We start from the raw sequence: 26,194 nt of genomic DNA, 5'->3' as shown, positions 1-26,194 counted from the left end.
ACACATGCAAAAAAGTGAACAAAAATTATTGCAGGACTTGATGTGGCTACATGGCCATTTTGCTGCAAATATTTTCAAAATAAAGCTATTTAATATAAAAAAAAAATCCTGTCTGCCTTTAAAAACCGTAGTGTATTGATTTGTGTTTCCTATAAAATCATGTGTCTTCAGCCAGTGTTAACAGATTAATTATTGCCTTAAGTGGCAGAAGAAAAGAAAAAATTATGGAACTATATCTCCCTCTAACCCCTGAGTTCTGGAGGTCACGAGAGATATCATACCTGCAGCTGTGTCCCTGTGGTCCCACCTCTTTATTTTTAAACAGAAGTATCTCCCAATCTCAGCAAACAATCCAGAGAGTGAATTGCGATAAATTTTCTATATCTTTCCCTTGACAGCATTTGCTGGGGTTCTGACTCTGCATGTTGGAGGACTACCTTTTGGTTTTGCTCTGCAGGTCTGTCCTTTTTATTTTGAGGAGAGGGGGAACAAAAGAAAAAAAAAAAAAAAAAAAAAAAAAAAAAGACACATTCCAACAGCCTTAGGGCATGGCAAAGCTGATGCTGCTGCAGCTGAAAAGGTATCTGATCATACTTGGTTAATAGCCTAGCAGAGTTTGCTCAACATGCCCCAGCTCCTCCCAAAGATTCAGTCCATGGCATGGTGTAGACCAGGGAACAATACTTTTGAAGCCCTAATGTGTAATAGCATTGCAGCCTGTACTTGGGATCCTTAAAAAACGGTCATCTCTGGATCATGTAGATTTTTTATGGTAAGACACAAATAGCAGAGTGTGGATGAGCTGAGTCGTCCTGCACATGATCTCTTCTTTGCTTTTCCTGCCCTGTTCAGTGTAACTCGAGAATTTGATCTGATCTCCTCTGTGGCCTATAAAATCATAATAAGAGCTTTAGTGACGCCTCTCTAATTAAAGTTGGATTGAATTTTGTGCTTCAAGCATGACTTAAACATTTATTACTCATGAAAAATTATACCATATCCTCTCCAACTTATGCCAAGCATTCTTTTTGAGTACCAAATGAGAATTTTGTGAGATTTTTTTTTATTTCTTGCTTTTGCAATAGGAATTAAAAAGGGATCTGATATGCAATCTGTGCACACAGGGACAAATTTTAAAACCAGTTTGCCTTAAGCCATTAAGAAAATGTATCTCCAAATCTTCTCTCACTGTGCTATCTGTCCACTTCCTGGATTTAACTCCAGGCTTATTGACTATGATGGGAGGACTCCCAGATACTTCACCAACTTTGATTGCACTGTCCTTCTACCATTCAGCTTTCCTTTGCTGCTGTGGAAGGAACTGCTCTAATTTCCTAGTCGAAGTCCAAATTTGAGACTGAAATTGCTGTGTGAGCATTACAGTCATTAGAGGTACCCAAAAGGAACCTGGAAAACCACGCTGTTTGATTTAGAGATGGACAGTGATATGGTTGGCAGCAGACACAACTTCCAAAAATAGCAATTTGTGTTAGCTATTAGGAAAAAAATGCCTGTCACTTTGAGGATTGTGGAACACAAGAGTAGGAGCCCACAGATGATGTGGAATTGATATCGTTGGGGATATTCTGAAACTGAATGGGCAAGGTCTAGCACAAAACTCTTCTTAGCTGGCCCTGCTTCAAATAGGATGTGGGACTGGACGATTTCAAGAGATCATTTGTGACTTGGAATGGCCTCTGATTCTAAGGTGTACCCCTTTTTGGGGTGTAGGGGATGAATCTGCTGAGACCACCAATATTCCTTAATTGCAAAGTTATACAAGGTTCAGTCATGGTTGACAAGCATGAGCACTGGAAGGACGTGAGGGAAAGAAACTAGATAAACAGTTTTGACCTGTGTTTGAAAAGCCTACAGTTTAGGGGTGAAAGGTTGATTAAAAAAGTAAATCTATTGTCTGTGAATTTCCATTTGCAGAAGATGTGTCTACTGGAAGAACCTTTAGCAGTCAAAAAGGACTGAAACATTGAGAAGGACTCTTCAGGCTGAGATACAGTGAAGATGCAGCCCAAATGACCTTGGTAAAGTGGAGGAGACTGTTCATATGTCCTTTGTTTTTCCCATGCACATGCCTGTCCCTGATGAGTTTGTGATTTGACTATGGGGACAGGGAATAGAGATGAAAAAGTAGAAGGTGTGCTTTTGGCTGAAAATATAAAACTCATGAAAACTGTTCACCCGTGTTTCTCTGTTCAGGGAAAGTGTGTAAGGAATTTCCCTGGCAGTGCCAGGTGGACTTAGGTGCAGGAGAAAACTAAGATATTAAGATATACATGAATTAAGCATGGCTGACAAAATGCAAGGTTAATCTGCAAACCTAAAGGATTAATTTATTCCCATTATTTCTCTTATTTTGCTTCATGCTTACTGTGTGCCTTTCTTGCATTTGGTCTCTCCTTTAAAAAAAAAAAAGACCTTGTAAATTTTTCCAGTGACCTGGAAGATTCTTAATTTTTTTTTTCTTTAAAGAAAACAGTCTGCAGAATAATCTTCTCTTCTAGGCAAACAAATGTCATCTTCAGAATAAGACATTCATACACGAGGAAATTCCATTGAAGAGGGGGGGAAAAAGCTTACTTGGCTTGGGCCCCTTTCAGCATGATCTGATATACAGTATATTATCCTTAGATGATCTATTATTATCTTCTTCCCCCTGAGCCACGTGTCAGCAACCATATGTGTGTGAGCAGCTGAAACTGTCCTTTGAACTCTCCACTGGCAGACTGACAGAGTGGGCAAGTGGACAGCAGGCTGGAGTTGGGTGCAGTACCTCTCCAAGTGGCTGACCAGCTCTGTCACCTCAGGTAAGTGACTCCAAGTCCCTGTTCCCTTTCCCGGCCCTTGTGTGTTAGGTGTGATCCCCCTGAGTGCCTCTGCCTGCTGCGATGCGGTGCCAAGGTGGCTCCAGCCCTTGGAGGGCTGTGCCTGTGTCAGTGTGACACCACAGCTAAGTCAAACAGCTTAGGAGGCTGGCTGGGCTTGGCTCTGGGCCATGTGTATGTGGCTCTCCTTGCTCTTCAGAGTAATCTGGTCTCTCCACTCCAGATGGATGTCCCAGCTTCTTTGGAGTCAGCTCAGGGAATCTCAGTGAGGAATTGCTGCTCCTGTGAGCTGAGCATGTGTATCCTTGGTGGCCAGAAGTTGCTAGGTGATTCTCCTGAGCTGTTTATTTCTTGGCTTTGTCTTCCAGACACATATATATGCTAGGCTTGATGCACCCAGACTCATCTCTTCCACATCTGCATAGCAGTGAGCAACATCAGGAATGTCAATTACCTTTACCCTTGTGATAACCATAAATCATACCTGAAATTTCTCTGTATGCCCATTTTGTAAACTTTGTTTAAATCGAGAGCAGCTGCATAAAAACATTGTCCTGTATTGATGGTTAGTGGGGCTCAGCAACAAAGGCGGTGGAATGACAGCAATGGGCTCTAGCCAGATATTTGTCTAGTCATCTTTTGGTAAAAGGGGTATGTTAAGTCATGATCAGAGAAGTCATAGCTACTGTCACCTGAAATCTACTAAAAATGATTAATAGCCAAGCAGGAGTGTTTAGTGTTTTTTGTTGAGCCCACATCTATATCCCTCAGAAGCCATTGTTTTTACTGAAACCAAATTATCACAGTGGACATTGCAATGCTGTGTGTGTGTATAAAATGCTCAGCCTGGCAATGATGTATCTATTCTTTGAAGAAGGCTCTCAGCTCTGCAACGTACAGCAGTTTCCTCACCTTCAACTGGGCAATGACTTGCATGGAGTCACATTTATGAAGGCACTTCTTCATGGACTTCCATCAGCTGCCAACAAGATACAGCCAAACTTCTCATGCTGGTGAGGTGTTTCCTTGATGGCTGCAGGCCATATTGGTCTTTCCCAGACACTTTTGTTAGTTTCTTTCTTCAGAGCAGAACTAAGACACAGGCCCAGTAAGATCTCTGCAAATTAGTCAGCAATTAAGATGTACTGAATTTTATGCTAGTAAATTAGCTGGAAGGACAATTTGGCATTTTTAACAAGTGGCAAAAATTCCTTGGATACTGGATTACTTTTATTGGCCTGGCTTGCACACAACATTTTCCAAAAAACAAATCAAATAATTTACTGCCACTGTTGCATGGTTGTTTTGGTTCAGGAATAATTGCTGTCCCCTGCTTTCAGGGAAAAACCTTAGAGTTTGTGCAAAAATTCATACTGCTTTGGGCTGCAGCCTTTAAAGCAATATAACTTCATTTCATAATACAGTAACACCAATATTTCACTGAGAGTAGAAGTGTGGTCTATGTGTGCTTGGGATGCTATCTTTATACCAGAAACAGATCTACTGCAGGGTATGCAACACGCAGAGACCTTTCCAGTCCAGACCAGGCACTGGTTAGAATTGACCTATATGAAAACTTTCATTTGTTAACTAGAAGTTATTATTAAAGAACTCAGTTAGATCCCTGAGTAATGCTCTGTGGATGAATCAGGAAATGGTTCAGGTCAAATGGACCCTGCAGACCCTGCTCGGATCAGTCTTTGCCCTGATGTAACTGAAGCAATGTGAACTTCTGCATTAAGTGGTATTTGAATTAATGGTTAGATCATAATACATGTGACCATGTTTAAACCTACCTGGAAAAACAAGGGGGATAATAAACTACAGGAAATTTCAAAGGTTTTTGGCCTGTTCAGCTTTGTACCTATGTTATGCTTTCATTGTGCTGGGACTCCAGTGCAGTTGGCTTTGCTTTGGAGCAGGGGAAGCCGTTAAAAATTTGTCTGCAATGTGTGTGTTGGGACCCTGAGGTTTAGCATTGCCCATGGACAAAGGCTGCCAGACAGAGCTGAGAGCAGAGTTGCCCAGTTCAGTGAGGACAGAGACCATCTGGGCAGGGGAGGTGACTGTGGAATGCCAGAGATGCAAGGGAAAAGCCCTCTGTGGCACAACTCCATCTGCTTTTACTTATTTCTTCGTTTCATATTCCACAGAGCTTTGGTTGGTGTTTGCTGTTCTTGTTGTCTAGTCCTTCCTCTAGGCTTTTTAGGCACTGGAGATGCCACTCCCTTGGTGTTTGGGAATGCTCCTCTCTCTCCACCTGGGAGCATGGCATGTTTCACCCACTGTGACTGGGGACAGGAACCTGCAGCTCTACCAGGGACTGGCATTCCATCCTTTCCCCAGGAGAGCAGCCATATTGCCTCTGCATTTTGGTGTGCCTGGGAGGGGACATCACTCCCACACCTACAGATCTCTGCGGCTTGCTCTTGCTGTGCCTACTGCATGATTCTGGTGCAGTGTAATGCTCTTCCACTTGTATTTCAGGGTTTCCCCCTCCTCTTCAGTCTCATGAGTCACTTGTGGAAGCTGTGGGCTCCTCACGTTTCAGTACCACTGCTTTGGGGTCCTGTACAGGTTCCACTGAAACCTCTGGAGTGCTTTACATCTATGGAAGCGTTTTCCATTGATAGCAGTAGGGGTGAGTCAGGCATTCGAGCAGCAGAACCAGTCAAGGGAGAGCTGGTGGGTGCTTCTGAAAAATAAGATTGTCTGCATGCTTTGGTGAATTGAGGAGAGACTGACAAGCGGGTTAAAACATTTCTGTAATGAATACTAAAGGTCTTCCCCAGACACCAGCTCCCTCATCTGGGATGAGGAGACCCTCTAGGAATGAGGAAATTCTCACAGATTGCCAGAAGCAGAGCTGAAATGTGAACAGCAGCCTGTTTTTAATCAAGGTCTCACACGCACTCTGGCCCAGCTGCTCTCACAGGATGCAGAAACTGCCCTCCACTGTGATGCCTTTTGGGTGGGCTGTTGGAGGCAAAAGCTATTCAGTAGCTCCTGCTCTTTGTGGGCCAAAAGTTCTTACCTACACTGTGGTCTTCACTGGACCACCCTCCATCACATGCCATTTTTTCCTAAAATGTGTATTGATTACCTGCTCCGTCTTTCTGAAGTGGAGGGTGTCCAGTGCCTGGGCTTAGAAAGGCAGGTGAGACTTTCAGGAATCTCAAAACTCTTGTTGTATATTATCTCTTTATGGGTTTCTCTTTTGTGATGGACAATCCCACTTTGTTCAAAGCTCTCCACACAGGTGAGGTTGTCTTAAATCTTTGATTGTGTTGCTTTCCTCCAGATTATTTCCTGTCAATTAACATCTTTTTGGAGTTCACTGTCCTGAGACTAGATGAACACTCTGGCTGGGGCCTTGCCATGTGGACCAGAGAAGAAGGGTACATGTTTTACAGGCTGTAGTCAGGCTGTTTGTACTACCCAGGACATTTGTCTTTTGTCTGTAGTCATGAGACATGACTGACTCCTATTAAGCTTGCAGTTCATCTCAAAGCTCTCCATAATTTTCTGAGGAATTGTGGCCAGGTTTTCCCTATCCTTATCTGTACTGAATGGGGTCCAATTTTTTCAGACATTTTCCCCACTGTCAAGATCAGAACTCAAGCCTGTCTTCAGGCAGTTCTTCCCAGCTACATAGCAGCTGTGTATTTTACAAGCATGCAATCTATCTAATGGCTCGAGTTGTTAGAGAAAACTTTGAAGAAATCTGGACTCACAACAAACACAATACAGCTCTGCTGGGTTAATCCCTCCATTTTGACAGTGACCCATTGATAGTTAGTGTCCAAGTATGGTATTTCTATTCACTTTTGCATCTGCTCTGTGAAAGTTTATTTGAGACCATTTATTTCATCTCTTAGGAGGATGTTATGCATCTGAAGCTTTATAAGTCAGGACATGTAATGGCCTCTCTGCTATCCATGTGGCCTGTCTTAGAGGGAAATTAGCTTAGCTGGATCCAAATTATTTCTGATTAAATCCATATTAGCCTAAGACTTTGCTTTGTTATCTTCTGTGCTTACGAATACTTGGCGGTATTTATTCATTATTTATTTATGTTTCAGACTTTTTCTCCTGGGAATTTTAGCTAACCTGACTTCTCTTCCTTTTGCAATCCACAAGCTTATTTAATTTTAGGCATAAAGTTTGCTTTGTTCTCTCTGTCATGCACCTCAGAGATCCTTGATAAGAGACAAATAGGTAACTGCTAATTGTTTCAGCCAGTCCTACAAATCCTGTAAGTTAAAGTTCATCCACTCTTGCTTATTCCCTACTTTAGGGAGAGGTACTACCTCTCTGCCATGGGTTTTAGCTGTGCTTCTTGTACCTGTCTAAAGATAGCTGCCGCTAGTAGTCCACGCATGTTTCAGTGGATGCAGAGTGGGGGAAAGTTGCATGAAAAGTTGCATGAATGGGGGTGCAGTGCAGCTTCTTGTCACAGTGTGGAAGTCAGGCAGCTCCAAGAGACGGGAAAACCTCTCTTGGAGCAAAGTGTATGTAAACAGGGAGTAGCAGCCTCTTCTTCCAGGCTGGAATGCAGTAAGTAAACAGGGCAATGCAGGATGAAGGGGAAACCTGTAGCAGCTTTTTAGTTGGAGGTGTTTACACATGGTAATGACACGGGAGACTGTCTAGGGCTCTTGCTCCAGTCTGGAGAGGGAAGTTGAGGCCTGAGAGTCCAGACTCGGGGATGAACAGACAGAGCTGACTTCAGTGTCTATTACAGCAAAGCAGCTTTTCTGTGTGAGAGACTGTCCCTAGTTTTGGTCTGCCTGGGCACTTTTCTGATTGCTGCAGTGATCAGAGGTTCTGTCTAGCCTGGAACTCTTGATTGGAGCCCCTGGTCAGGAGTGCGAGAGCATCGGGACAGCAAAGAAGCATCTCCTTTGACTTGTCTTGCTATTTGAATTGACCTGCAGTTCCCCACCTCATTTGTTATCCAAGTCATGGTGGCTGGAGCCAGGTCTTTTATTCATCAGGGGATATTTGCAGGGCCAAAAACTGGATCTAAAAGGAATGATGAGACATCTACAGAACTCCTTCTCAAAAGGTTGTCTGGGGGTTTGCACCACACCCACTCTTTTAAGAGCTGGAATAATATATACCCTGACAGGCTGTAAATCAAAGGCCAGCACAGAGAAAATCCTACCACACACATTTCTTTTTGTACATGTAAGGACTTTTGGCCTCTTTCTTGCCTTCTTGTACTTCCTTGCTCTTTCATGCAGCTGGTGACCTTGGGCTCTCCTCTTTGCCTCCACTGCCACATCCCGAAGCCGTCACTACCTTTGCTGTGGCCAGGCAGAGAATAGCTCTGGGGGTAAGGTGTAGGATGGCCTTTGTGGCTGAAGGGTTATAAGTCTTTCTTGGGAGTTTGAGTTTGACCCATCTCCAGTTTCAATTCTAGTGTTTGGCCTGTTTCCAAAGCTTGTGGGGAAAGTCCAGAAATGTGGTTGTTGCAAAGTTGAGGGCCAGATAAGCAAAATAAAGAGATAACCCTTTAGGAAAAAAAAAAAAAAAAAAATAGAAAACGACTCAGTTCCATGATTAATTTTGCTCTGGGAATCCCTGTAGTCTTAGGTTTCTAGGCCTGGCCTTGTTTCTACTTCATCCTCCCTCTCTGAAGAGACTTTTTGTCTTTAATTGCAACTATAAATAAATCATCATAGCCAGAAGTAGTATTTTTCCAAGTCTACAACTCTAGTGGCCAAACCCTTCAGTTTCCAGGAATTCGCTTCACCTTACCCAGAAGTTGCGACAAAGAAGTGAAAACCACATTCTGCCTGTATAATGTTAGCTCCAGTCTAGAGAAGTTTTTATCTGGGTATTTCTGTCCTGGATTCAGACCTGACCTGTAAAATAGAATGAAGACCAGCTCATTAGCATCTGCCTGGACCAGTTGCACCCAAAGCTTCCAGGCGTTCCTGTGGGTGTGTTCAGGCCTCTCTGCACCTCTTCCCTGTGGGCATGTCCTCAGGAAGCTGACAAACATTGACCAAATGGGACAAACCACAACAAATCAACTGAGCTGCCAAAGAACCCTGCTCTTGTGCTACCTATGTGTAAGCACATGGACTTACAGGTAAATTTACTTTCTTACCCACTGTTAACTAAGGTAATAATGGAGGGAAGCAGTGAAAAAAAAAGAGGGTGCAGTCACAGCCCAGACGCAAAAATATCCAGGTGGTCTTGAACATCTTTTGGATAGAGCACACTGGTCTATGCTGCTCTGGTTATCTGTACCGACAGAGGTGAGTCCAAATTTGTGAGTGAGCCCTTAATTTGGCAGTGCAGGGTGCTCTGGACTGCTGCAGAAGTCAGCCAGTCTCAAAGAACTTGTCCCAGAGGGGACAAACAGTCCTTCCTCGGGACTGAAACAAGTCAAAAAGGAGCTCAAAGCTGAGTTTTCTGTGCATGAAGGTCAGTTAAATGATCCAGGACCTGTCCTCAAAATGCTGCTGGAGCTCTGCTCTTAGGTTGGCCTTTCCCAGCTCAGAGGAGAGTAGTGAATACTGTGGACCAGACACAACTCAGCTGGGAGTGAGAGAGGAGACTGAAATCTCTTTGAGTGGTAGGTGAGTGTTTAGAGATCTTCAGGGCAAACTGGACTGATACCAGTCATAAAACTTTTTCTTTTCTGCTGGTGGAATACCTCATCATTGATGCACAGAGTTTGCCTGCTCGTGTAAGTAAGTATTTAAATAAAGAGGGAGCTAGACAAGAAATGAAAACTGCCTTGTAAGGATAGCATATTAGTCTTTGTTTCAGCCTAATTCCCTCATTGTCACAGGAACATATGTGATGGTGGTAGTCATCCTTGTGGATTGTCTGCTTGTTCTTCAGAGATCATTAAACACAATTACAGGAAAAGAGATCTTTGTTTCTGAGCAACACTCAGCTTTTATATAAGTGTTCCACATTTTCTTCAGAATGCTTTACCAGTTGTAATTAATTTTAACCGTTTGGTTGGCATGAATATAAAACAGCCCTTTTCTGCCAACTGATTCTCATTTGTTTTCATGGGAATTGAATGTCTGGGTCCTTAAGTCACCTTTAAATATGCCAGCCTCAGGTCATGTTTGCTTCATGTAGCTTTCTTGTTGTTGAGTGTCTCAGGGTGGAAAACCTCCCCTTTTGGACAGTGATGATAAATTCCTAGGGGCCTCTGTGAGGGCTGGATTTCTCATGTTTAAATGGAGAAAGGCTCTGTATTAATGAAACCCATTTACTTTCCCCAGCTCTCCTGATGGTCTTCTAGTTGACTGTGGACAAATAGATGCTCCTCCACAGACTTCAGCTGGCCCATGTGTGAGGAGGCGTGGGACTGCCTTCCCCTGCCAAGGGGCTTTCAGAGCCAAAAGGAAGATGTGTTTTGGAAGGATTGGAGTTGGCAGCACAATAAAAAGGAAGAAAATAGGGAGTTTCAGAGCCAGAAGCAGAGGGAGGCATGGTCTGGGCAGGGACTGGATGAGCAGAGTCAGCAGCAGCTGGGGTCTAACTCAAGATTTGTTCTGCAGCTTACATATGTCCAGGCATGGACTTGTTGCCTGTATTCATTTGTAAAGTACCTTTCCGAGCCACAGGGTTTTAGTGATGGTAGTGTTGTCCAACAAAGGCCTCTGTTTAGATGTGGGCTTTCTAAGCTAGTTGAGGCTATGAAAAAATAATAATAAAAAGGTATTAAAAACCTGGTAAGGCAAAGAGAGGAAGGGCAAAACTGGCTGGAAAGTGGAAAATATTTTCCATGATGAATTATTAACATAAAGAAATGTGTTCCTGTGCTTTGAAATTTCTGCAGCATTTTTTTTTTTTGGCCATCAGAAATGCTAAAAACTAAAAGAAATTAAGTTAAATAGAAATAAATAAGATCTTGAGCAACTCCTGCCTCCAGGAAATGAGCTCCTCCATCTCCCTTTTCTATGAAAACTTGTATTTAGAAAATAAACTGTTTTTCTATTTGAAATGAAACTATCAAATATAAAAGGTTGACCAACTCTAGGAAAGTTTGGTCTTGCGCTTAAGGCACTGATTCTGGACTGAAAGACCTGGGTTTAATTTCCACTTCTGCTACAAACTTTTCCTGTGTGACCTTGGGCTAATCCTTTAATCTCACTTTGCCTCTGTTCCTCATCTGTCAGATGAGGCTATGACTTCCCCACCTCACAGGGGTGTTTTGAGAGTAAACACATCCTCCGTGCCCTGCGCCTCACCTTCCAGCCCGCTCCTCTCCTGGGGCAGGGGAAAGGGAGGGATATGGTCCATGCTTTGGGAGCCACTGAGATGGCTCCCTCCATGGCCATCAGACAGACTGGTGAAGGCAAGGCTGAGTAGGACCCCTAGCAGATCCTAACTGTCCTTGGAGAGCGAGAGACGAGGGAAGAAAAACACTAAGCACATGTGAACTGTGGAAAGGAGAAATTTGTTGTGTTCTGTCTTGTTTTGATTTGTTTCTCCCTACTATTTCCCTGTCCTTTTTTCCATCCCTCAAGCCAGCACTCACAAAGTGTCCATAGCACTCTAACAGCACAAAAACCGGCCGCGTGTAGGGCTGGCTGCTTCCTGAATTAGTCTACATTTGCAGCAATTACCTTCTTTCCTTTCTAGCCAAATGTTTCTCTGAGCCTGAGGCCCAGCTAATTTTTTTTTGTCAGCTCTAGTTGCGCTGGGTGGCCCTCTCTTCCATACGGGAAATATAGAGATGCCATTCAGGCATCTCTAATCCCACTTTCACTGCTGCACTCATTAAAACATTCCTTTATTCATTTTAATTTTATTCTCTCCTCCCCACCACCTTTTCTAAACAACCACTTGTATTATACTTTTAATTGCCTTTAGATTTCCCTGGTGTAACTTCTCCAGCGTCCGCATAGCCGTAGGCAGAGCACACAGTGCTGGGAGCCTTGCACATGGTCTGTGGGCTCGCTATTGACTCAGTGGCATGCTGTGAATGAGTCAAAGATCCATGGGGATTGCTGGAGGTGGACAAAAGGGTAGTAGGATCGAAAGCAGGGGTGGAGGGGGGACGAGAGGGAAAAGCCAGCGAGACAAACATGCTCTGCGCTCCCTTGTGTGTTGGTGGAGCATCTTCCCTTGGCACAAGGAGAACAACTTCAGCTGTGGACTGGGAATCTGGGATAGGCTGCCTGCCCTGCCAGGGTTGGGGGGCAGCAATGTCTGGATCATGGCTCTGTGAGCACAAGCTATCATGTGGCCTTATACAGGCGTGACTTCATCTGTTTCCATAAGATTGCTTTCTCCCTCTCTCCTTCTTTGGCTGGTAATTGAGAAATGCATGTGCTCACCTCCTAGGAGCAGGAAATGAGAACAGCAAGAGGAAATGAGCTGGAAAGTATACATGGGCCGAAAAAAAAATATAGATTAGGTGTGGGGGAAGTCAGAGATGTTATGGAGAAGAAAAGGGATTCCTCCTGTGTGGGGTCATTGCCATATAGGGCTCACAGCATCTTCCTCTGCACTGCAGGCAAGAGCAGGGCTGGGGCAGTCCTGTTGATATCTGTGCAATTGTGCTTATCTTAAGAGTATTCTCTAGGCACAAGGGGCCCAGAGGCAGGGTGAAAAGATGGCCCAACATGATGGTGGTACCTTGTGTGTTGTTTCTTGATACAAACACAACTTCTTGCTCATTAGTGCAGCTTATGGGACCTGCTAATGAGGAGGACTGTAGCCCAGGTGTAAATGGGAGCAGAGGATGAACCCACCACAACACAGGTGTGGGGCTTTAAAGTGCTTGATGGAGAAGGGGGAAGAGGAAGGAATGGTGTTTTAGGTGGAGTTAATCACCTGAGTGAGTTCTGTGGGGCTGGCAGATCTCAGGATGAGGGTTGCAGGGTGCTGGGAGAACTTCCCAGTCAGGCTATGCTCTCTGCTGTTGGATCTTGCTCACATGCAGGTAAGCAATGTCCATTGCCAGGATCCCACTTCTTTGTTTCTTGTCTCTGTTTTCACCTAAATCAGCTTTCAGGATTTGGAGACAATGCCTCTGGAGGTAGGTTAGTCTAGGTAGTTTGGTTTCCACTTGATTGCTTGTGCGTTTTTTGCATTTGAAATGGAGACAACTGATAGAGGAGGTGGTTTAAAGGGGTCAGATTGGTAAAGAAAGCCTTGCTGCCTTGTTCATTCAGTACCTTAAGTTTCTTCCCTGGTGCCAAATTTTCTCTTTCATTTTATGTCCTCTGCTTGCTTTTACTCCCTGCACTAAGGATGTCTCACACCTTTCCCCTCTGCTGCTGTTGAAATGAAGTTTGGGAAGAGACCAGCAGTCCTCTCAGGGTTAGCTCTTGAACCTGAAGGACTTGTTCTTTAGTTGATGAGCCCTAATATAATGTCACCTGTCAGGGGGTCCTGTCCTCAGAGGGATGTAAAATGACCACTGCTAATTATCTCTAGAAAGCCGAGTTGTTGGGAGTCCTACACGCAGCCAGGTGCAGCTAAGGGAGGGAGAAAGCTAATGAACCAACTGCAGGAGCTGTGCAGGGTTTGCAGCATGTCCTGTTGATGCAGAAGGCTGTAGTGATTCACCCAAAGTGGTCTGGAGCTTTGCAAATTAGTTCTCTCTTCTTGATCTACATGATCTTGATTTCAAAGTCTAAATGAAGACAGGTCAGAGTTTATGATCAGCTGTAGTTGGCATGTATATCCATTTCTTTTGACCTGTTCCATCTCTTTATGGTGATTCAAGGTTTTTTAGGGTTTTTTTGTTTTTTTTTGTTTTTTTTTTTTTTTTTTTTTTTTTGTGTATACCAGAGGAACTTCTAGCTGACGGGAAGCCTGTGCAATGTATTAGGGCTTAGAGGGTCTATGCTGGCAGAAGTGGGGACCCCATATATGTTATACACTATTTGTCTTTCCACTGGATTTTTCCCTTTCTCTTCATATTTCTTTTTTTTTTTCCCCAGTTTTTCCTAAGTGAAATACTAATGCAGTAATGTTCAAACCCACAATGTTTGAATGGCCTCTGAAATCAGGCAAAACAAGCTTGCCCAACCCCAGTTGAACAGACTGGACTCATTTTCTAATCCATGCACACTCTGTTCATTTTGGCCTAATAAATACATTTCTGTCCTAGACCACGAGCACTGGGGGACCCTGGAAAATCTGACGTTAGCAAGAGAGGGGCAGGTGACCAGGGGAGAAGAGGAGAGACTGGATTGGTACCCATGATTCCTCTAGATGTCTAATAGGAAAGGCCATATGTCCCAAACTGGTGTTGTGTGCAAAGAAACCCATGTTGGAGATTCAGTAAAAATCAAGTTCCTTGGATGCCACTCTTGTTTTCCAGAGGCTTGTCTTTGACTGGGAAAACCCAGCAGGTACTGAAACTACAGCAGTTTGGGGTCTCTGAGAACTAAGTGAGGATGGAGTGGGTTATGACCCAGTTTTAGGTCTTGGAGCACAGGTCTCACTTGGATCTAATTGCTTTTCTCTTTAATGCAGAGTATCTAAGCACCAGCAAAATTGTTGCCTTCAGTGCATGTCAATCTTGCTGTAAGGAGCGAATGTTTTTTGTTAAATGGAGTTTCTTGGGACTCTGAAAAGGATGAAAGTGTATGGACTGCTCGCACTTCCCCTAAATACAGGTGCTGTTGTAACAAGGCTTGTAGCTGTGGCTTGTATCCATGGCTGATCTTAGAAGAGGTTCATGGCCCTGAAAAAGCTGTGCATCCCCGTCCTTGTGTGTGCACTTAAACTGACCTATAGATGCCACTAGTACTTGTGTTTGCTGTTCTGCTTCATGCAGGTTGCTTGGAAGGTCTGTGGCCCAGACTTTCCAGTCATCTTTCCTGCTGTTAACCTGAGAGCAGGCCATGAAAAAGACAAATTATTCTGGCAGTGGGAGATCCCTTCTGACTGACATCTATTCTATGGTGAGAGTAGGCTGTGCATCTGGTGTGTTACTGGAGTGCTGTGAGCTCACGTTCACACCTGACTGTGAAGCATTATTAATGCCATTGCGGAGCCATGGAGGGGTTGGGGTACACATTGGTTTTCTGATGTGGGGGGAATGCTGCTTTGCCTATCCTAAAGGGTTCAGCCCTGATCACAAGTGTTTTCTAGGGCTCAGATGCTTTAATTCTAGCTATCCAGCTCTCCAAGAAAGATACTAAAGGGCTCTGTCTCCCTTGACTTGAAAGCTGACATGGGTCAGTTGTTGCTGTTCAGCTCTTTATCCAGTGGTGACTTGTTTGTGGGACTTTTGCTGGAGACAGAATGCTGGTGTGTCCTTAATGTCAGTCAGGAAAAATGGTTTCACTCTGGAGGTGTTTTCTCCAATGGCCTGGAGGAAGCAAACACAGCTTTAGAGTAGGGTGCAGGTCTGTGGTGTAGTCACTACTTGGTGTGACTGATGAACTTATTTGGCTCTGTCTGGGCTCATCGTGAACACCCAAACTTTTCCATGAAGCACAGCAAACAATAACATGGCCTAAAATAAATATTTATTTCTGCCTTCCATGCCTGTTTGCCCTGCCTTTCTACTTTCAGGCTTTAGAATATGATTCAGAACCTGTTTGCCTGGCATTTTACATCTTTGCTTTTCTAACCAATGTCTCAGTGCTCTTGGTTTCGCCCTTTCTTTCTTTCCTCTTCTTCCCAGCCTGGCATGTCCCTGTTTGTTTTTTGTCAGGCCTTTTGACTGGAAAAAGCAGGCTTTGCCTTTTCCCTTACACACCTGCCCTCATCTGTTGCCCACTCTTGTATTTTAATTTCTTTTTCATTGGCCCATTGCACACGTGTTGATTGGCTTTGCAGCTGAGGTCAAGGAATTTCCATGTCGTACTTGGAGAGAGGGTTTCCCCTTCACAGTCACTGCCTCAACCAGGCACTGCTTTATGTAGAAATAGCTTGGCAGCTCTTGGAAACAGGTCTGTGTGAAATAATATTGTCTCTTTGAGGTCAGGAAAAAAATGCCCTTTTATACAGTCACGCGTACATTCTTAAAAAGAATTCCACAAAGCTTGGTCTGTTCCCCCCTCTCACACTCTCCTCCTGCCTTACCTTTTTCCTAAAACACTGGAGAATCCAGTCTTGGAGTCTGACGGCACTGAGCATACAGCATGTACTGTGCCTTTTGAAATGTTGGCTGCACATAAAAGCCTTGCTTAACACTGTACGCTGTTGCTTTATTATGTTGTGTGCACGGTATGTAGGTGGTGGGGTTCCCCACTGGGTGGGGAAGGAGGGCGGGTGGGATTTGGAGTAGGAGGTGTGGAGAAAAGCAGCTGGAGCAATCAGTGATATGTGCTGGGGCTCCTGCTTCCCATTAGGAACAGGCAGCTGATGTCAAAGGTTGTGTGAGTAGCCATGGCTACATTTGTGTGTTTTGCATCATTGTTGATTTTATTTCTGGTTGTGATGCTTACCGTGCTTCCTGGGAGAAGGGTAGGTGGAGGGGAACCCTTGGGAGGGAAAGACAGAAATAATGTCCTACTGCCCCAGGACTATAGGGCAAATTCTGACCCATCTGCTGATTCCAATGCTAAAGAGTGACAAGGGCCATGCCTTTGGGAATGGATGGTCTAATTTCAGGACTAGGACTGCTGCTCGATGTGCTGGTACATCCACTACCATAAATCAGTGTGATTGCTTGCCTGATGTCACATTTCCAGTTTAGGCCCGTGCCTGGCTAGGCATCCACACCACCAGTCATGCACAGTAGAGTGAAAAACCCCAGTGCCAGGCCTGCATAAGCAGAGGAAAGCCCTGCAGTGGGCATCCCATGGGACCATTGATGGACAGAGGAGCATGCGACCCTATAACATATGAGTAGCCTGCATGGGCCCAAGTGCTGTGAGGTTGTGCTTTAATGCTTCCCATGTGTTCATGTTACCACCCCAACTGCTCTTGTACTGCAGCTGAGGAGAACTTGAGTGAAATCCCTGAACATGAAGGAAAAATTGCTCTATTTCAGTGGCAATAAGGGTGCATTTCTGCTGTCCTTGTCCATCTGCTTGCTCTTCAAAAGGAAATCAGAGCCATGTGCAGATCAGGATGACCCTCATAACAAACATACCGTCTGAAGATGTTTGCTAGCCCTCGTAGTTAAGTACCTTCTCAGACTGGGCTCAGTGATGTGCATTTGCTGAGCTGCAGGCACCTGATGAGGCTTTGTGCTGTCATTAGCCCCTGTGTGGCGGAAAACCTCTCAGCTCTGCACATACTAGATACACTTAGACTCTGAGACTCCAGGATGGCTGAGCTGGAGGCACAGTGGATAACATAGGAAAAAATATTATTTCCTCATGCTGCTCAAAATGTGCACCACTGCAGCTGGTCTCTCTGTGCCAGCCTAAATCAAACCGTAGACTGAAAACACTCAATGCTCCTGAAATTCTCCATCTGCAAGATATTCAGATGTTTATTTTTGAAGTTTGAATGGTGAACTGGGTTGCAAAGGGAACGCAGTACTTGGGGATGGACCAGGATGTTGGTGTTTGGAGCACAGGCTTGAATGGGACAGCTCTTCATGGCTTGGCTGCTCTGTCTGCAGCCCTGCTGGCTGCAGCTATAAACATTTACCAGTGATCAGCATCTTTGACTTTTCCTTTCATCAGAGGACTGGAGCATATGCTCTGACATGGCCTAGTAGTACCTTAAAAAAATTTCCCCTCTATCACTTGGAGACTGAAAGATGAAATCCCACAAAACACCTCCCTTAACCTTTTTCCAGATTATTACATGAACTTTATCTCCCATTCACCTTTTTTTCCTTAAACTTCTCCTTGCATTCCTGCTAGTATCAAGTTCCTCCCTGGCTTTCTTCATTGCCATTGGTTTCACTGTCTCTTCCTAGCCCAGGAGTTCAGTGCCTGCCCAGGCACTTCAGTCAGGATGTGAAGAAACGTGTGTATCCTACACGTTTCATTCACTGTTTTGTGATGGCAGTGTGGTGAGAGCTTAACTCTCAGACATCTTGTGGCATTGAGCTCCATGTGTTAACTGGGTAATCTGCAAAATATTGATGGGCTTTTTTTTTCCTGTTGCAAGAATGGTGTTTTTCCTGTTGCAAGAATGGTGGAGTGTTTTTAGGTGGCCACCTTTTATTTAGCATAAGAAAGTGAAGGTTTTCCCATTTGCCCTGTCTCAGTCATCATTTTATCATTTTATACACTTCTAAAGCAAGCTATTGAACCATTTGGACCTTGATCTTTCCCATAACAACCTTGGAAACCTTTCTGTGTCTCTAACAATTTTTTGGCTTCCTTCTCTGGCCTCTGTTCCTGTTATCCCTGCTCTGAAATGGGTGAACAGGCTTCAGCTCATTCTCAAAGTGTGAATGTGTCATTGATTTATGTGGTGGCATTTATAACGTTTTTGGTATTGTTCTTTATCCTAATCAACCTAACATTTTTTGGTTCTATTTTTCCTGATGGCATCTGTGCACAGAGCAGATGTTTTCATTGAGCTGTCTGCAGTGACGCCTAGATCTTTTCCCTGAGTGGTTACAGTTAATTTAAAACCCATCAGTATATTACCTCAGCAATCCCTTGATGTCACTGGTTAGAAGATCCCAGCTGGCTGCTGCTCTTAATTCTATTGCCTGTCTGTTTCCTATTATTTTTTTATTATGCTTACATTTACTTGCATGCTGTGCCAGCTTTTCAAACGAGGTGGGCACACTCATTTACAAGTGGCTAACACAGGCTCTCAAGTTCTTCTGTTCATGTACATAAAAGTAATGTTCATGCTTAGGTGTTTTCACAGCACAGGAGTGCTTCCCTCGTAGCAGGTACTACTGAATAATGCCAGTACAAGAAAACAAACGAGGCATATGTTTGCACATGTCCATTTTTGAGAGCTCCCCTCACTGCTGCATGAAAGAGCAGCTTGTCTGCTGTGCCTATCTGGATCATGCCAATGAGTAACCTGTGCTGGGCAGCCCTGAATATTTGGCACCATGCTCTTTCATGTAAAATTGTGTGGCTTCAATGAACTAACAGGGAAGGGGAGGAATTCTGGATGCATGGCAGGTTGAAAGCTGTCAGCACAGGCTTAGGCAACATAATGGTGCCCTTTGAGATCTCTTTGTATGTGTGGTTTCATTGTTTATCTGTTGGACAGTTTTGAAGACCTGTAAAATACTGTGTGATACTTTCCAGCATGTGAGATAACCTAAATAACACAAGGAGTCCTATGGTGCTGAAAGTAGCACAGCGAGGGGGTGCTGCGGTCTGCTGTGGCGCTGGTGAAGTCATGTGGCCTTGGAACAGGGCGTGCAGGGACATTGCATCAGGTTTGCATTAGAAAGCTCCATCCTGGAGGCCAGAGAAATTTCACTTGGCTCCCAGAGGAGCAGTAGTGAACCCGTGTTAATGAGAGATACTGGGAGACTGCAGAAAGGAGCCAAATGCTGTAACTCTGCTTACTGATGGAAACATTGTGAAGTCTCCTCTTGCTTTTAATGGCTTTGTAAATGACCTTTGGCACCTGCCATCTCCTGTTTCAGAAGCCATGCAGCTCCTCTGCCACTGAGGACAGAGTCTTAGGAAGATGGGATGGTTTAAACAGGAAAACAAACAGCTGCAGTATGACCAGTTTCCTACTGTGAGGAAGCTGAAACCAGTCTAATTTTGTTGAACTGTGATTCAGTTCAGTCCAAATATTCCAATATCATGCAGTAAATGTTACAAGCTCCTTTGAGGAAGGGGAAAAAACCCTCTGATTCAAAGGCAAGGGGAGGAAGTGCCCAGCAAGGGACAGAGATGAAATTGCCAGTAATGATGGGTGGGGAAAGCCCAGTAGGGTATTGATGAGCAGGACCTGAGAGCAAAAGAGATGAATGGCCCTCAGTGACCAGGCCCCACTGAAGTCTGTGATGTGGATAAGAACAAAAGCCAGCCACACTTGTCTCCTTGCTGTGAGGAGGGGATGGTGATGCACTGTTGCTTCATTCCACAGAGCTCCTAAAGGGGTGATAGATGATGTTCTTGAAGGATGAAGCTGCAGTAGATTCTTCAGCTCCTGAGACCAAAACTCAACTAGTCCCCACCTACAAAGGGCAGGTGGCTTGTCTGGCTGCATTGGTGAGGCTTGTGCCAGAAGTGATTGTGAGCAGGGTGCTAGAGAATTGCTCCTGTTGTTATTAATGTAGAGCAAGAGCAACATGTCTGTCAGGCCAGAGGTGAGGGCACATGCATAATCCTAATGAAATGCCACATTGGAGCTGTGAGTTCCAGCAAAATTTCTGAATGTGGTGGGGCTAAGCAGTCCTCTAAGAGAAACAGATGCAAAAGTTTTCTGCAAGCACTTCAGTCCTTGATGTGCCCCAGCACATAAGTGGTGAACTTGGCAAGTGTGGCTGGTTTGTAAGAGCAACGCAAAAGGGTGGAATATCCTTTCCCATTCATTTCCAGTAAACTTGACAAGTGGGTCAATGCTGAATGCAGTGAGGACATACAGAAGCTTATTGCCTAAGCCAGATCTTAGATGGCAAAAGGTGGAAATGGAAGTGAGGGAATACCTCCTGCTACAAAGAGTATAGGGTTACAATGAGCATGTAAAAAACCCTCATGCAATTCTGAAGTGCTACTGATGTGGCAAGAATGCCACTGAAAAGCTGTGTATTAGGGAGCTGAAGTACCTTGGTCTTCTGCAATGAAGGAACAAGAAGGGCTGTGCCTAGCAGGTAAATGAGGGAGGAAGCCAGACTCTGGCAGCAAACAGGTGGGCCAAAGAGCACACAAATGATCAGAAGAAATCCTCTTGCTCTACTTTACAACCATATTTCCCACTTTTTCACTGCCTGAAGTAAACTAGCCTGAGCTAACCAGGCTGTCCATCCACAGGGACAGGGGAGAAACAGATATACAGTCAAGTGTGTAAGGGAAGATAAAAAGTAGTGCAGAAACTTGGAGGCAGTGCTGGCTTGTAACTGCACTGGAGGGAATAAATTGGCTTCCTTGCTGACAAAAGGCCTCCAGCAGACCAAGCAAACCTATGCAAGAGGTATCAGACCAGCTCTGGCAATGATGAGGCTAAGCTATGAGGATACAAAAAGCAGCTGAAACTCTCATGCAGGCCTAGACTGTGCAGTGGGAAGCACTATGCTCACTTCCAGTCCAAAACTAGAATAAATCAATGGTCCTCTATCAGCTTCCTTTTCCCATAAACATAACTGATTTTGCTGTGGTAGTTGTTTTGCAGATATTACTGTACTGCAGCACACTTTCCAGTTCCTTGTATTAGAACATGGGCTCATTTCTCTGTGAATCAGCTCTTTGCTAACTGCTTTGTGAACTGAAGCAGAGCAGACTATGCCTAGCACAGAGCCAGACTCCTCAAGCAGTTCTCTGGTTGATGACCAAATTCAGAGGCTATTCCTTTCTGCAGCCACCAATCTCTGTGACACCACAGTATTTATTGTCGTTTTCTTGCTGAGGAACTGCTCATCAATCCATTCTGGGATGGCAGTGGCCATTTTTGGCCTGCATTGGAAAGGTACTGTAAAAAAGGTCTTGCTGTGCTGTTTATGGAAGCAATTTGTCCTTTAAGGATATCTTTATGAGCCCAAATCCACAGGAACCTCTCTTCCTTCCGCACCTTTGTTCTCCTACTTGATAGGAGCCCTCAACCCCAAAATTGTGTGTGTGTGCTTAGCAAATGAGGGTGTAGAGATGCAATGCCACTGGGAACAATGTGAATCAGGAATGTACTAAAGCCAGAGGCACTGTAACCTAGAGCTGCACTGAACAATGTGGAAGAAACACTGTCAAATCTGTGTCTGTGTGAGCTATTATATCCCCAGCTAGCCTCCCTCCAAAAGTTTGCTCAGCATGCTGACTTTCCAGGAGCTTTCTCAGTGCTTGGAACAAGTTAGCTATCTCCTGCCAGAACTGAGAGAGGAACACGACTGGCTGATGAATACCATATGTTCCAGGCTGGCCAAAGGAAACCTAATTGTGTTTTGTTTAGCTTGTGTACTTAACTGGGTTTCTGTAACAGGGCTGAGTTGGTTGGGTTTGGCTTATATTTTTTTTTTCCTTTCCAGATAAATGAGGTTGATCCCTTCTACAGTGTCCTGTGACAGTTCTGTATTTTGCCCTGGAAATGTAGGGCACAGCCTTCTGCCGCTTCCCTAATAGAAGGGATAAGGGGAGAGCTGAGCAAACAGAAAGGTGGTTGCCAGCAATAGTGATCAGAAATTGCAGGGCGAAAATCTCATTCTAGACAAGGAACATCCAGTTCTGAAGAGAAAACAAAAATGCTTAGGCTGACCAGAAGGTTCCCCAATCCTTTTTTACAGGTTGTTAGGCCATCAGAATGGGAAAAGTGAGTTTGTGACCTGGAAGTGGGAACACAGAACTCTGGATGTCTAATATCTAAATGTAGATTTGCTACATTAAAAGCGGCTTAAAATTGGAGCTGCATGAGGCTGCAGAAACTAAAGGCATGCAGAAACTAAAGGCATGGTCTCTTCTGAGACCACCTTAAAAGGCACAGATTGCAGCTTGCAGAAGTTGAGGTTGGACAGATGCTGAGCAAGGTTCAGTTCCTAGAGACACCTAACCTTGGATGGAGCTAGAAGAGAACTTATTCCCACTTCTTCCCTCTGTTCCATTACACTACATCACTTGGAGTTGATCACTCCTCTCTGATGTATTTTGTTCCCTTTGACTGCCCTAAATGCTTAGGAGGAGGCCTCATCTTATATCACATGATTTTCCAGCATCTACCACAACCTTGACTGGAGGAGGTGGGAGGGGAGACCACTGAACGTTGTTGTGTTGCATATAACAGCTCTGGCTCTCCCAAGAAAGGAGCTAGCTGGAAACCTTGTACCCAGTTCTTCTTCTTCAAGTTATTGGAGACAACATGTAGACATTTTTTCCCCAGTTTCCTGGACAACCTCAGCCATGGTGTTGTGAAGCATGGGGTGTGAAGCAAGCTTTGCATCAGCTAGGAAAGAGCTGTAAGTAGTAAGTGTATGCTGTTCTGACAGGTGAGCAGAAAAGGGGGAGAGCCTTGATTTCTAGCTGAGGAGAAGAGGTGAAATGAAGCTAAAAAGCAGCTGCCACTTTAAATGGATGTCTTTGCTCCCCATCTCTTATTTATCTCGTACCTTCCTGTTTACACTGTAATTTCCCGCAGTTCCCATTCTGCTCATTTAGAGGTCAGGTCAACCCAAGGTCTGCCTCATTTCTGAGCACCAAATCAGCGAAAGTCTCACCATCTGATGCCACCAACGAGATACAGGCTATTGCCTGCTTCTCCCTGTAGGCTGCTGTGCCACAGTGAAGTGAGGGAATGTTCCAGATTTAATGGAAGACAGAAGTTGGCACAGTTCTTGACTTCTTCCTTCAAAAATGTCCCCTGCTTTGCTGTGTCCTTTCACTTCTGACACACTTGTTTATCCACAGGCTGCTTGTGTCCTGATATTCTGCCATGTGCTGTGCTGCCCACACAAGCATGCTCAGCTGTGTGCTCAGCGACCCACCTATCTAGATATTCATACGTGCTGAATCACTCTTCCATGTACACTCATAGCCACGCTCACAGATGGACTTTGTGAGCCAGACTGAAACTCTCCTTCAATCTGCCACCCCTGTGTCTTCCACACAAGGGGTGCTCTTCCCTCTTGGAGGAAACATAGATCTTTGTAGTAGGTTTGTTTAATTATCTGTTTATTCTCAGGTCCTTAGGGAAAAGATGGTCGGGCCTCCAGCCATATGGAGGGGAAAGCATGAATGTTGACACCTCATTTCTCCAGCCTGCCCCCTGCTCTGAGATCTGCCCTTCAAGGTTTGGCAATATGTTTGAGTCCAGTTTCTCCTTTTGTCAGGGTAAAATACCATCTCATCACCTTTTCATGGCTGAATTTCCAATCTCCTTGCTTGGCCTTGCCCCCCTGGCTACCATCCTAAGGTGTGTGATGACCACCTTGATAAACTTTGAGGCCAAGCCCTTGCTGAAGGCTATCTGTCCCACACAAGCACCCAGGGCCATGCACAGTCCTGCTGATGCTGCAGCACAAGCTTGTTGGATAAGACACTGCCTGATCAGAAACATCTTCAAAGCCAAACATCCTGTTGCTTGAATGTCCCTTGTTCAGTATGGAGTGTGAGCTCCCTCCCTGCCCCCCATTCAGATTCCACGTTGGACCATTTAAGCATTAATGAAGGCCAGATGCATGTTCTGCAAATGTAGGATCTCTGCATTTTGGAGTAGAAGCTGGCTTGATGCCTCCGTGTCCTTCGAATCCTTGGTACAGCTAATAACAACCAGAGGCAGCCTCCTCAGTCTGAGGTAGGTCCCACCTCAGCAGTGACGTCCCTGCGACCACAAAGGATTTCTTAGGGACCTGGAGGGGGACCAGCTTTCGGCTGTGGAGCTCCAGGATCTGGTTTCATCTCTCACCAGCATTGGCGGGATGACTTTGGAGTGACTGAGCTGTCCAACAAGAAGGTGGTGAGCTAGGCTAGCACTGGATTTCTGAGGGGGAAGGAAGGAATTCAATGTATTTTGGTGGATGTAAAAATAAGGGGTGGATCATACTAGTGGGAGCTGTCCATGTGTTGAGATAATGGAGCAGATGTGCTGCACAACTACTGCAGCCTTGTGCTACCAGGCCTCTTTTGAACTGCTAACCCTCCAGGCAGGGATGAGTCAAGATGAAATGTTGCTTTCCAGACTCGGATCTGACCTGCTAAAATGCCATTGCCACAGCAGCTGTGCTTCCTTGCTGCACAAGCAGAGCTTTTCTTCTTGCAAAGTGTCTCGGCCATCTCTGCTGGCTGATGGATCCCGGAGGTTGTTGCAGAGTTGTTTTCTGGATGTCTTAATGCAAACACATGGCGTGTGCTGGGGGGTGTCTGGCTTGGTGTGGATATCTCTGTGCATGTGTGTGAAGATATTAGAAAGAGGGTGACTTCTGCTGGTTACAAAACTGATTTTCTTGCTCCCTGGAGTAAGAGAGCCTGTAAACTAAGTTTTTAGCCCTAAGATTTGTTTGTGGAGTAAGTTTTTGCACATGACTTTTATCCAGAGGGTTACCCCTTGGCAGGATGCTGGGGATTGGTGGGCATAGATAACCAGTAGTGGAGTGTGATGCTGCATGGCTTTACTCATCACAGCTCTGCCATGAGCATTCAGTAATTATTGGGGCATGAGCTTTTTATATGTTAATGACCCCAATTTGAGCTTGCAGTGATTTATGAAAGACCCTCTGGCTGCTTGTAGCAGTTCATGAAGGATATTTCCATCTCAGCCTCCTGCATTCTGGGACTCACACAGCTCCCTAGTAGTGGTAGGGATTTCTGCAGGAAAAAACCTCATCCCCCAACAAGCCCAAACTTCTCAGATCTTCAGTACAGAACCTTCTCTCTTTTCCCCTTCACTCCCCATCCCCTTCAAACATACCTGTGGGTAGAGGTGGTGTTATTGGAGCAGCCTATTTGACTGCTATATTTTCCACTCAGATCCATTGACTTCTATTTCATGTTTTCTCTGGATCAACACCTTTTGAGAGCAGTTGAAGCTGCTTGAATTTGCATAGTTGGCAACAGTGTGTCACACTGCTATCTCTTCTTGGTTCGCCTCTAGAAGGCAGTGATGATATGTCTACATACAGTCACCCAACTGCAATGTGTGCCTCTATGTCCCTCTCAGTGGAGGTCCTTTATCTGTATACTGCCAAATGTGCCCCAATGGAATATAGCATGATTTTAGAGTGTGTTTACAGCAAATGTAAAAAGGAGGCAGGGATCACCATTTTTCTAAACCGTTTTCTAAGAGGCAACTTTGGCTACTCTGATGACAGGAGATAAAAAAAGGAAGTTTGTTGCTCTAAATTGTTTTGTGTTTTCTTTTCCTCCTTATCTATGATAGTTGGCCAAAAAAAAAAAAAAAAAAAAGAGAAAAGAAAAAATAAATCTTTTGGGCAGTGCTGGGAGCCATGAAGCTTCCTGCTAAAACCGCTGTCTTGGTCTTGTTCTGACCCCCTGAAGGTTGGGAGGCTCAGAAGAGCTTGATGTTTCTCCCGCTCAGGGTCTCTGTTTCCTAGGAGTTTGCCCTCCTGTCCCCTGGCCCTATATCCATCTTCTGTTGGCTCAGGAGAGAACAGCCTAGGGGCACACAAGAGCTGATTGAACAGTAGTAAACTAACAGAAAGGATAAATGTAGAACTCTTGATGCAGCTTCTCATTAAGACCATTACTTGGGTTTTTTCTTCTGTTGAGTTGTTTGTTTTCATGAAGCATCAAGGACTAAAGAATTTCAAAAGCAATTAGCAGATAGATAGTATTACACCCTCTGATGTATGGGAAGAAATTGATTTGTTTGTCTGGAAATAGAGTCCCTACAGGAACAGAAAATCAGTCATTGAA

General features: G+C 44.6%; 1 long non-coding RNA gene across 1 annotated transcript in view; it reads left to right on the top strand.

The window, feature by feature from the left end:
• LOC128808821 (uncharacterized) overlaps positions 1-26,194 on the top strand; it is a 99,908-nt gene that overhangs the window by 1,625 nt on the left and 72,089 nt on the right. The window contains exons 3-4 of the long non-coding RNA XR_008437544.1: positions 1,936-2,039; positions 2,647-2,822. This is a non-coding gene — a long non-coding RNA (uncharacterized LOC128808821). The remainder of the gene's footprint in view (positions 1-1,935; positions 2,040-2,646; positions 2,823-26,194) is intronic.

This window comes from Vidua macroura, chromosome 6, assembly GCF_024509145.1.
Source record: "Vidua macroura isolate BioBank_ID:100142 chromosome 6, ASM2450914v1, whole genome shotgun sequence".
In the NCBI taxonomy this organism is placed as follows: domain Eukaryota; kingdom Metazoa; phylum Chordata; class Aves; order Passeriformes; family Viduidae; genus Vidua; species Vidua macroura.
The sequence above is the reverse complement of the archived record's forward strand: the minus strand, read 5'-3'. Positions and strand labels throughout refer to the sequence as shown.